The sequence below is a fragment of the Nannospalax galili genome, unplaced genomic scaffold (genome assembly GCF_000622305.1).
Source record: "Nannospalax galili isolate Female #2095 unplaced genomic scaffold, S.galili_v1.0 scaffold548, whole genome shotgun sequence".
NCBI lineage: Eukaryota > Metazoa > Chordata > Mammalia > Rodentia > Spalacidae > Nannospalax > Nannospalax galili.
This window is the reverse complement of record NW_008358999.1, coordinates 1,538,175-1,551,517: the sequence shown is the minus strand read 5'-3', so window position 1 is coordinate 1,551,517 and position 13,343 is coordinate 1,538,175.

Genomic DNA, 13,343 nt, shown 5'->3' with positions numbered 1-13,343 from the left:
GGGGAGGAGGAGAGTGTGAAAGGGAGGAGGGGAAGAGGAAGGAGAGGAGGAAGAGAAGGAGTCAAAGGGAGCCTTCGAGATGGCTTTGCGGGTAAAGGTTCTTGTCACCAAAGCTGATGAGTTCCATTCCTAGAACCCACATGGTAGAAAGAGAAAATCATCTTCCCTAAGTTGTCCTCTGACTCCGCCCACCACTAAAATAAATAAACCAATGTAATTTTTATTAAAATAATTTATGCATTATTTTTATTTTATGCATATCAGTGTATTGCCTGCATGTATGTGAGTGCACCTGTGTCATGCAGTGCACAGGGTGGAGGTCAGAAGAAGGCATCAGATCCCATGGAAGTGGAGTCATGGATGGTTGCTAGCCGCCATGGGGGTGTTGGGAATTGAACCAGGTCCTTTGCAGGAGCAGCCAGTGGTCTTAACCGTTGAGCTATCCCTCCAGCCCCAATAAATATAATTTTTAAATGATTTTTAAAACTCAAAGGAACCAGAAGGGGATAATGGGGAAACAGCTACCAACCTTGGGGATTTCCATGGGGTTGGGCAGCAGTTCCCACCTCCCTCTCAGCCCACAAGTTCATTAATTCAGCATCTCTGGTCATTGCTTCCTCCTTCACAGCAACTGGGTGCCTGGAGCCAGGGTGCTACTGCTGCTTTTATCCCCAGGTCATCTTCCACTTTTCCCACCCCCTCAACAGCTTCCTGAAGGCCAGGGCCTCTCAGTGGACCCTTCCCACATCCTCTGCCTCAAGGGATCTTGTAATTACTGAGGAGACAGGACATCCATCCTAGGCTGGCTTCACAGCTTTCTGTGTGAATCCCTGGAGACAAAAGAACTGGATTTGACTTCCAAAACTTTGCCTTTGGCCCTCAAGTCACAGATGTTCTCAGCCCAGGTACCTCCACTTGTGCATGTGGGCCCATCTCCCCAGCCCTCCCTGAGCAGAGCACTTGCAGTTAAGGCCTTGTCTCAGGTCCACAGTAAGAGCTCCTGTTTATAAAGCAATGTGTCATGAACAGGGCTTGCTTTCTGCACTTCACAGGTACCAGTTTGCCATGACTATGGCCAATCTCATTTTACAGACCAGGAAGTCAAGGCTACAAAAGGCTAAACAGTTTATCCAAAGTCTGAGCTGTCCGCACCCCATAAAGCTAGGGCTAGCTCCCTGCTGTCCTGGCCTAAAGACCTGAAGCAGTTGCTTCTTACATATACAACTCTATATAAACACCCACACTAGAAGCCCAGGATGAACTAAAAAGTGAAATGAGGCTAAAGATATGGTTAAGCTTCTAGCAAGAAAACATCAATCCCAGCCCAGCCTGGTGGTGCAGCCCTGTAACTCCCACCTATTTGAGAGACAGAGGCAAGAGGATTATAAGTTCAAGATCAGGTAAACAACTTAGTTGAGACCTGGTCTCAAAAAGTAAAAGGAGCTTGGGTCACTCAGCTGGTAGAGAAGACCTGGGGTCACTCAGCTGGTAGAGGGGAGCTGGGGTCACTCAGCTGGCAGAGGGGAGCTGGGGTCACTCAGCTGGCAGAGAGGACCTGGGGTCACTCAGCTGGCAGAGGGGAGCTGGGGTCACTCAGCTGGCAGAGAGGACCTGGGGTCACTCAGCTGGCAGAGGGGAGCTGGGGTCACTCAGCTGGCAGAGAGGACCTGGGGTCACTCAGCTGGTAGAGGGGAGCTGGGGTCACTCAGCTGGTAGAGGACTTGCCTAGCTTCCAGGGAACTCTGAGCTCCACACAGCATGATATGAAATTGGGTGTGGGGGAGTGCCTGTGATCTCAGCACTCAGAGACAAGAGGATCAGGAGTTCAAAGGCATCCTCAGGTACGTCGTGAGCTGAAGGCCAGCCTGGGCTACATGAGAACTTGTCTATAAATAGATGAATAAATAAAAAGGGAGGAAGGAAGGAAGGAAGGGAGGGAGGGAGAGGGAAAGAAGAAGGGTTATAGCTCAGTGGTACAGGACTTGTCTAGCATAACTGATATCATAGATTCAGTCCCTGGTAGCACACACATACACACATACATACACATATGCACACACATACACACATACATACACACACAAGAAAGAAAAGGGGGAAAAAAAAGAAAAATCTCAATTAGTAAAATAAACTTCAAATTTTATTTACAAAACGAAAAACCAAAATCCAAAAACTTCTCTCTTTGTGGCCAAACAGGCCAGTTGCTCAAAGATGCCACCCCACCCAGGGCCAGATGGCCTGTGGGACTCGTGCCGCCCCTGAGAAAACCCACGGGCCCAGCTGGGCTGCCTCTGTCCCAGGCTGTGCTGATTCTCAAGGCTCCCAGCTGGATGGTGGTACAGTGTTCCCAATATCCAGCCTCAGGCAAAGCAAGTAGGGGGCAGAGGGCTGTTGAGACACTTAGCAGGGGTTCCCACCCAGGGTTAGGAGGGATGACTGAGGAGCCTGGGGTGGCTAACAAGGCCAGGCTGGGAGGCTCTGCTGGAACCTCAACCCCCAGGACGGCCCTTGAGGCTCTGCGTGATAATTGAGTTTTCTGAGAAATGACTTCACCCTGCTCGCTCCGCTGGCTGCTGACTTAGAACTTGATAGCAGCCAGCGTCTGCCCTCAGAAACTCGATTTGCCAGCTCCGTGACTCAGCCTCTGGTTTCGTCCTTCCGTCCCAGCCTCAGCCATTCTCCAGGGAGCAGGTCTGCACTGGCTGGCTGGACTCCCAGGCTGAGGTTCCAGGGGCACACCCAGCCAGAACACATTACCGAGTGTCAGCCCAGCCACCCATCAGACACCTTTAGAGGTGGGCCTCAGGAAAAGCTCCACCAATAGCTTTTCTGTCTCTTCCAGGTAGGGACTCCACAGGAAGTGTGGCTAGAAAACACAGCCCCACCTGGGTGGGGGCCAAGTGCTAAAGATACTGAGCTCTGGGTTCAGGTTCTGAAAGTTCAAGGTCAGCCTAGAATACATGAAACCCTGTCTCTACTAAAAGTAGGGGCCCAGGAGATGACTCGGCCTGTAAAGTGCTTACAGACCTGAGTTCGGAGTTGGTGTAAAAAAATGGGTGCTGCCTTGCAAAACTGAAAGCCAGCGCTGGGGAGATGAAGACAGAAGAATCCCTGGGGCTTGCTTGCCAGCCAGCCTAGCCAATCATCAAGCTCCAAGTCCCAGTGAGAGACTCTGCCTCAAAAAATAAGGAGGTTTGGGGCTAGTGACTGGCTCAGCTGTTGAGGGTGCACTGTTCTTGCAAAAGTCCTGAGTTTGATTCTCAGGACTCACATCCAGTGACTCACAGCCACTCCAGGTCCAGAGGATCTGATGCCCTCTTCTGGCCTCTTCGAGTACTGTACTTGTGTGCACATACACACACACACAGACACACAAGCATGCACATAATGAAAAATAAATATTTTATAAAAAGTAAGGTGGTAGGCAATTGAAAAAGACATTTGACATCAACCTCTGGCCTCCATGTATATGCACACACATGAACTTTGAGGAGGCATGAGAGTCTAAAGGGACAGCACAGCCTAGTGTGGTGGCACATGCCTATAATCCCACAACAAGAAGGGATAGGGGCATATTGCACTCCATATTGTAGAAAGGAATCTGCACATACGTGCTAGTGATAGCTCGGCATGCATGCGCTCTTCTCAGCTTGCTTGTTCCGAGTTAAACTCTCCAGCCCAGGTGGCGCCTGGAGGAGAGCAGGGCTGATTCTGGTAGGTGCTAACCAGACTCAGGGTTCCAAGAAGTGACAGAAATCCAGGGAGATAGCGAGGAAGACATGTAGAGGGTGATGAGGGGAGAGGTACCAACACTGTCAATGCCAGGAATGAGGCTGGTCTCCTGACCAGAGGGACAGACAGCCCCAGAGTGACTGACTGCCTTAGTCTCCTTCCCTATCAAACCTGCTGGCTGGGGAGGAAATGTGAGGCGGTTTGGTTTCTCTTAGGGTTTATCCCACTGCTTTCTAGATAACCAGCTCTCCGACTATAGCTCACCTCGAAGATTCAATACCTAGGGTCAGTGAGATGATCCAATGGGTCAAAGCACTTGCCATGCAAGCCTGATGATCTGAGTACAATTCCTAGAACCCACTTCAAAAAATCTGGATACTTTGGGAGGCAGAGGCAAGTGGATCTCTGTGAAATAGAGGCTAGCTTGGTCTATGTACTAAGTTCCAGGCCAGCTGGGGCTACAGGGAAATCCTGTCTCAAAAGACAATATATCTATATCATCTATATCTATAGATATAGCTATCTCTCAACCATCCATCCATCCATCCATCCATCCATCATCTATGGATGCTGTAGTTTGTCTTTTTGTAATTCTAGCACTCCTGTGGTGGGATGGGAAGCAGAAACAGGAGACACACCCTGAAGTTGGCCAGCCAGCACCAGAATACACAGCACAGCAGAGACAACTAGAAAGACCTGCCTTGGCAAGGTGGAAAGAGAGGACTGACTTCCAAAGTTGTCCCCCGACCACATGAGGACCAGGGCATCACACACACCACACACACGCGCACACACACACACACACACACACACACACAACCTTAGTTCATAAATTATGCACAGTAAGAAATGAACAACAATAATCAACAATAAAATAGAAGAACAACAATAACAAAAGCTACAGAAATGTGGTCTCACGCACTGTTTTCCTGTACTGTGCTCACTCTTTCTGATGTAACACTATACCTGTGTGTTGAGATGAATTGAGTCAAATCATGGGCACTATGACAGTGCTAGATCACTGCTTTAGGTCATCCCTGACTGCCAGGCCCTGGCAATGCTGGTCAGGTAGCATATACAACATGGATACACTGGACAAAGAAATGATTCACATCCTGTGAGACTGCATAAGATCACACTACTCAGAATGGCCTTTGATTTCAAACTTATGAATTGTTTACTCTAGAATTTTCCATGTAATCATTTCAGACCTTGGGCAGTCAAAACTGTGAAATTACAAAGGGGGATAAAGTCTTTATTTTGGAATCATTATAGATTCAGAGGCAGCAATATGGACAGTTTCTTTGCTCTTCACCCAGCCTCCCCCATCATGAAAACCTGCGTTGCTGTTGCGTCACACCAGCCGGGACTCTGACTGGTACAGTCCTCAGACTTTACCCAGGCTTTATGTTTCACATGTATTTGTGCGTATGTATGTATGTGTCTGTGTGTAGTATGTGTGTGATGTGTCTTCTTGTGGGGGGTGATGTGTAAATGTTTTTGTGTATCTGTGTGTGTCATGTGTGTCTGTGTGTAATGTATGCTTGTGGGGTGGGGTATGTGTGATGTGTAAATGTTTGTGTGTCATGTGCATCTATGTATAATGTGGATGTGTGCTGTGTCTGCTTGTGGGGTGTCTGTGTGATGTGTATAAATGTTTCTGTGTGTCTCTGTGTATCATGTGTATCTGTGTGTAATGTGTGTGATGTGTGACTGTTTGTGTGTGTCATTGTGTCTGTGTGTAATGTATGTGATGTGTCTGTGATGTTTGTGCATGTCTCTGTGTGTCATATGTGTATATATATATGTGTGTGGTATGTGTGCCTCTGTGATGGGTGTAGTGTCTGTGATGTTTGTGCATGTCTCTGTGTGTCATATGTGTATATATATATATGTGTGTGTGGTATGTGTGCCTCTGTGATGGGTGTATTATTTATCTATGTGTGATGTATACATGATATATGTGCATCTAAGTTTGTGTGTGATGTGTGTGCATGTGCGTGAGATGAGGGGTGATATTTCAGGGCAGAAACATGTACATTGAAACCTGCAGGAAATGAAGTTTCATTCATAAAAAAGAATATTCTATCATTAGGAGAAAAATGGTTGGAACTGGAGATCATCTTGTTAAGTAAAATAAACCAGACTCATAAAAACAAGTAACCCATGTTTTTTTCCCCAGGCACATGTAGTATTTTTCGATGATGACCGGGGTGGCCTTCTTCACAGTTTTGGTGTGAATATGGCCCATGTTTGGCGGGTCCTGGTAAGAGAGAAACTCAGGAGGATTTTAAAATTAGGAAACAACAATCTTTCCATCCATCAGAGAGCCCTAGTCAGTTGGAAAGCTCTGCTTTGGGTAAGAAGCTCTGCATTGGGCCTGTTCTATCCCCCATCAACATGCCAGCTTGCCCCTGACTCAGGGAGCCACTGTGGGCTGCAACTCCAGCTGCCGTGGGCTGGAGACCCACCCTACCCAAATTCATCTGTTTTTCTCTTTCCACTTTCTGGACCCCTGGCCCAGGATGCTTGGCCTCCACTCTGTCAAGGGAAAAGGCCCTTGAGTCTTGCTCAGTCTATATCTTTGGGTAATGGTGTCAAGTCTATCCCCAGACACCCTCAGGAGTTTCTTTTTCCTTAGAAATTCAAAAGCCCAGATCTAGTGACCCACCTAGGGTTGGCTCCCAAAGCTTGTGGGTATCCTCTGTTTTCTGCTGTGCCAGGGCTGGCCACTGTAACAAGAGCTGCTGTCAAGAGAGAGGGAAGGGAGGAAGGACATCATCAGAATTGCTAAGTGTTGTCCCACCCTGAGCCTCCCATGGGGTCCTCAAGCCCTCTGTCCTAGCCACATCTCAAGGAGCCCTGCCTTAAGGGCACAGAACAAGCAGCACTTCTAGACTATCACAGGCTCTAGGCCACCTGAGGTCACACCCTGACCCCAAGACTGACCAACCACATGCCCTTGGTCAAGTCACTCGACCCCATGGTGCTTGGATCACATCCATAAAGTAGAGGCAATTGGTCCCTTCCTCACATGACTGAGGAGGATAAGGAGTATGGACACAGGCTCCATACTGCATGGGTGTGGGCTGCTAGGGTGAATGGTTATGTATGTTTGTATATACAGGTGCAGGTGTATTCAGGTGTGTGTGCGTGCGTGTGTGTGCATGTGCATGTGGAGACCAGAGGTCAACCTTGGGTGTCGTTCCTCAGTAGTTGCTTTTCTAGGCAAAGTCTTTCATTGGGCTGGTAGATTAGGCTAGGCTAGCTCATCAGCAAACCCCAGGCATCTTCTTGTCTTCACCTCCACAGTCTTGGGCTTACAAGCATGCGCCACCACTATACCCAGCTTTTTACATGGGTGCTGGGATTAAACTCAGATCCTTGAGCTTGTACCAACAAAGCCCTCTCCCCAGCCCAGGGTGGATGCTTATTGTCATTTCTCTGCCTAAGGCAGGAGTTCATTTCCTCAGCTTTGGAGTCACAAGGGACCCTCACGCAGCCACAGTGATTTCAATGCACTTACCAACTGGCAGAGAGCCGGCCTGCAGCTGAGCCCCACCTCCAGCGCTGCTTTCCTACTGCTGATCCTTCCGGATGCTGATCCTCCCTATGCTTAGCCTTCCCCACGCTGGTCCTCCTGAATGCTGGTTCTCCCAGTGCTAGTCCTCCCCATGCTGGTCCTCCCCATGATGATCCTCCCCATGCTGGTCGTCCCCATGATGATCCTCCCCATGCTGGTCCTCCTCATGATGATCCTCCCCATGCTGGTCCTCCCATGTTAGTCCTCCCCATGCTGGTCCTCCCATGTTAGTCCTCTCTGTGCTGGTCCTCCCCATGCTGGTCCTCCTCATGATGATCCTCCCCATGCTGGTCCTCCCATGTTAGTCCTCCCCATGCTGGTCCTCCCATGTTAGTCCTCTCTGTGCTGGTCCTCCCCATGATGATCCTCCCCATGCTGGTCCTCCCATGTTAGTCCTCTCCATGCTGATCCTCCCCATGCTGGTCCTCCCTTGTTAGTCCTCTCCGTGCTGGTCCTCCCCATGCTGGTCTTCCCCATGCTGGTCCTCCCCATGTTGATCCTCCCATGCTGGTCCTCCCAATGCTATTCCTGTCCATGCTGGTCCTTCCCATGCTGATCCTCCCAATGCTAGTCCTCTCCATGTTGGTCTTCCCCATGCTGGTCCTCCCTATGTCTGTCCTTCTCACGCTGGTCCCCCCATGCTCATTCTCCTAGATCCTTCTTCACTGCTGATTCAGGCTTCAAAGTGATTCTTTCCAGATCCTCTTCTCACAAGAAGCAAAAAGTCCACAGCCTAGCTTAAGCCAGAGGTAGGTCAGGGGGAAACAGGAATCCCGAGATGCCCTGGGACTGGCAGGCCCCAACCAATGAGGTGACTTCTTGCCACCCCCTCTGCAGCTGAAGTGCCAGCCTGCACTGGCGGCCATTGCTGCAGCCATCACCCTCCTTCATCCCGACAGAGGCTCCATGCTAGGCTCTGGGAGACCCCAGTACCTATAGGTGGCCCTGAGAGTCACCGTCATCTTGAGGGGCCCTGCCCGTGTTGAGCTAGTGACTCATTTCCAGCAAGGTGACACCAAAGAGGTTGATGGGGAACGTCTGGGAAGTGTTTCACCACTGAAAAAAGGAGCCACCCCTGGAGTTGCAAACCTAAGTATGAGGGTCAGCGTCAGACTTGATGTTGGGGAGCATTGGGGACTGGGGCTAAAATCTGCATTCATACTGTTGACTTGGACAAATGCCAAAAATCATGAGGGAGAAAGGGAAACAGAAACTGTTTCCTTTAAACGGTCTGACGCTCCAAGTTTGCACTGCCTCACACAAGCAATGTGTTTGCTATGCAGAGCTGACTTGGCTTTCGGAGAGGTTGGGCAGGTATGTCACTATGAAACCCACACGTAAGACACATCCCTTCCCGATTTCCTGGTGAAGGATGGGAATGGTCCAGCCTGAGGCCAGGTTGTACACATATGTGACTTACACTGACTGTGCGTGTGTCACCCATCAGAGAAGTTTGGGCTCAGCTCCTTGGGGGTTAAGAAATAAGTCCCCCAGTAAGAGTAAGTGGGAAGTCACATTCAGGAGACTGAGTCATGAGGATCACGAGTTCAAGGACAGCCTGGGCTAACTAACAAGATCTGTCTAAAAAAAAGAAGAGCAGGGGCCTGGGAGGGCAAACAGTGACAGATGGCAGATACCACAGCCAGCAAGGGAAGGCACAGGGTGGACAGCCTGCTCCTGGCACACAATATAGCTGGCTCCTGACCGAGTTCTAAAAGTGTATGAGCATATTATAAAATTTTTAATTACCTTTATTTATTTGTTGCATATGTGTACATGCCACAGAGCACATGTGGAGATCAGAGGTCAGTTATATGGAGTCAGTTCTCTCCTTCCACCTTTACATGGGTCTGGGGAATTAGAACTCTGGTTATTGGGTTATATAGTACTTTACTGGATGATCTATCTCACCAGTCCTGTGACTGTGTTTTTATTGAGGAGATATTTCCTTACCCTGTCCACAAGAACACATCTCAGTTTCTAAGGGTCAGTACCATTTGGCTTGATTATCCTCACATTCTTTCTTTTTTATTATTTTTGTCTGTTTTTTGAGACAAGTTCTCTCTGTAGTCCCAGCTGGCCGGGAACTCACTATGTAGACCAGGCTAACCTTGAACTCACAGAGATTCACCTGCTTCTGCCTCCCAAGTGCTGGGATTAAAGGTACGTGCCACCATACCTGGATCTTTTTTTTTTTAATGTATTGTTATTCATGGGTAGGGGGAGGGTGTGTATGTTACATGTGTGCAGGTACCTGTGGTGGCCAGAAGAGCGCATCAGATCCCTAAATCTAGAGTTACAGGCAACTGTGAGCCAGCTGATGTAGGTACTGGGAATGGAACTCTGGCCCTATGCAAGGACAGCAAGTGCTTTACTCACTGAGCCATCTCTCTAACCCTGTATTATGTTCTTACCAGCAGACTAGCAGCCAGCTTTCATGGCTGTGCCTGGAAGAATCAGCTAGGTGATGGTAAGGTCTAGTTACTGACCAGGGAGGACCTATTGCTTTATAAAAGTTAAAAATTAATTTACTGTTTTGAGACAGTGTCTTATGGAACTGGCCTCCATCTCCACTATACAGCTGAGAATGACACTGAACTTGTGATCCTCCTGCCTCTGCTCCTAAGTGCTGGCCATATAGGCATGCACCAGTACACCTGACTAGGCTACCATTTTTAAGTGGCCTTTGCCCACTCAGAGTGAAGCAAAACACCCTGGACATTGTCTTCTCCTCTCGGAGTCCTCATGTTCAGGACTGGACAGGCCGCAGCCCCCAACAACTGCAGTTCAGATGCCACAGGGACGCTCACAATGCACTCTGTCATATCCTGATGCATCTGATCCTTGTATTGATCCTGCAAAGACAGTATTATTAGCATTGCTATATTTGTTTTGTTTCTGCTGTGCTGGAGATGGAATCCAGGGCCTCATGCATGCTAGACAAGCATCACTTAGGCATGCCCAGTCATTCATTATCATCCTTATCATCAACATCATCATTGCCATCACCGTCACAACCACTGTCACCACCACCATTATCATTACCATCACAACCACCATCATCATCACCACCACCATCATCATCACCATTATCACCATCATCACCATCACCATCATCACACCACCATCATCATCACCATTATCACCATCACCATCATCACCATCACCATCATCATCATCATCAACCAGGCAGGGTCTCTGTGATCTCAAACCCACTATATATCCAAGGATGACTTTGAACTTCTGCTCCTCCTGTCTTCATCCCCCAAGTGCTGGGACTACAGGAGTGTGCCGCCCCCACTGGGTTTTATGCCATCTGCAGATCAAATGTAGGGAAAACACGTTACCAACTCAGCTGCATCTTCAGTCCTTATTTTTAAATTATTTAATTCAATTAATGAGTTAATTGTTTTGGAGAGACTCTCATTCAGTTGCCCAGGCCAGGACTGGAGATGTAGCTTAGAGGGAGAGCACTCACCTCCCGTGAATGAGGCCCAACATGTGATCCTCACTACTAACAAAATTAAGTTATCCAGGCTGGCCTCAAATGTGAATCCTCCCACCTCAGCATCTTGAGTCTGGGATCATGGGCTTGCGTTACCAGGCCTAGCTAATATCACTGCATTTACATTTAAAGAAACCGAGGCTCAGAGAGGATGAGACATTTCCTCAAGGTCACAACAGCTCACAAATGGCAGAGAAGCCAGAAAATAGAGACTGATCTGATGAATTCTTACCCTCTTTCTAAATCTATGATTCAGGCTATGTCCTGGGGCCTTTTGACAGTGTAGTATCAGCAGAAAGACAGGAGAATCAGCATAAACCTAGACAGCTGAGTGTACTCATTTCCTGTGGCTACTGTAACAAATTGCTAGGAACTGTGCAGCTTTACCTAGAGCAACAGAATTGCAAGCCCACAGCTCTAGAGGTCAAGTACAAGGTCATCTTAAGCTAAAAGCAAGATTTCAACACAGGGAGAGGAAGTCCTTCTTGGGTCCTCTTGCACAGAATCTATTCCTACCCTTTCCAGCTATTTCTGACTGCCAACATCCGTTGGCTATCAGCCGCTTTTCAGCAGCCTAACCTGACGTCTACTTCCACTTTTACGTCTCTGATATGACTGACCCTCCCTACCTTCAATTTAGAAAAGCCCTTGTGACTACTTGGTGTCACTAGGGTCACTCAGGTCAAACCTTCATCTCAAAGTTCTCAACTTGATCACCCTGCAGCCATCTTTGTCATCTTAGGTAAGTGGTTTTGGGGATAGGGATTCGAACATCTTTGGGTAGCCGTTTTGTTCTGTAAGCACTCAGAGATTCCCGGCGTAGCCGTTTTGTTCTGTAAGCACTCAGAGATTCCCGGCATAGGGACTCAGGGCCAGGGTGCTGCTGAGAATCTCAGTTCAAACCTAACTCTCTGGATGCTGGTAGACCAGGTGTATAGCTAATCTGAGTTTTAGCAGCTTCCCCTGTGAGGCTAGGGCAGTTGTGAGGATCAGACAACAATGTTTGCAGAGTGATCACCCCATAGGGTTCAGTAGATGGTAACCATCCTCCTCCGAGCTGCCTGTGATAACAGGTAATATGAACCACTGTTTGAGATTCATTTCATTGGGTCATCCCCTTTCCCCCCCCCAAGGACATACAGCTCGGGCCCTGGTCAGCTGGTGGGATAAGTTGGCAGGTAGAATACAGTTCCTTTGCCGGTGGCTTCATTTAGCCTGTGGCTGGGCTTTGGCTGTGAGGGTCCCTAGCTTCTCCCCATTTGGAAGATGGTTTTCTGAGATAGACAGAACCTGCCCAGCTGGGTTAGCTTCAGAGTGGGGTGGGTCTGGGGCTGGATGGCAACATGGAAAACTACTGTGTTCTCAGCTTCCAGCTCCAGGGTTGTCTGAGTGACCTTTTGCTTCCCTGGAGTCCACATCTCTCCAATGGTCAGTCCTGTAGGGTAACATGCAACCTAGAGGGCCCGGGTTTACCTGAGAGCTCAGTGACCATTTCCTGTCCTTCCACTGGAGTCTGGGAAAATCCCCAAACTCACTGTCTAAACTTTGAGATGAATTCTACACACCTCTCCAGTGGGAATATGCTACTCTAGGCCCCTGGCTTAGCATGGGCTTCTCCTCATGGGCTAACCTAGTACCTTATTTGGGGCTTTTGTGCATCCAGTGAATATTTATTAAGCACTTGCATGGGCAGGAAGAAGGAACAGGGAACCCACTTAGAGTAGAAAGCATGTTCTGAAAAGATTCTTTTAACTATGTGTGTGTTTCTGTGGGTTTGTGCATGTGAGTGCGGGTGCCCTCTGAGGCCAGAAGAGGGCGTCAGATTCCCTGGTTACAGGTGGTTGTACAGCCAGAAGTAGGTTCTGGGAACCAAATTCAAAGAGCAGTGCACGCTCTTAATCCCTAAACTCTCTCTTCAGTCTATCCCCAGAAACACAAACTCCAACTCTATCTGCTATGGTTGGAGTGGGCTGGCTTGGTCTAAATCCTGAGACTTCCCAGTCCTGACACATTGGGGAAATGACTTCACCGCCTTGGGCCTCAGCTTTCTTTTCTAGAAACTGGGTGCAATCAATAACTTCCTCCAGATTTGTTTGATGACTTACAGGAGAATGTTCAGGGAAGAGGCTGGGAACCGAGACCTGGCTCATCATAAAAATGGGAGAAGCAGTGGTCTTCAAGCCACAGTCTTTCCCCAAATACCTTTTGTACCCCCAAATTACAAGACACCCTCCAAAGTTGTCCTACTAGTCAACACTTCGAGCTTAAAGGTTGCGGTGGAAAACACACCCAGTGCTGAGACTGGATGTGTTGGAGTCAGTCATATAGTACGCACACCGTGTGTACCCATGAATTCGTGGACACCTTGAGCACCTAAGAATTATAAGTGAACTTGACAGCAATTGGTTGAACTTGAATGCAGTCAGGCCCTGCGGTCTGGAAGCGGTGGATCCCCAGTAGGAGGCGCCTTTTGTGCCCGACCGACGTCTTTGACAACCCAGCCTGCTACCCAAGGGCTTCTTA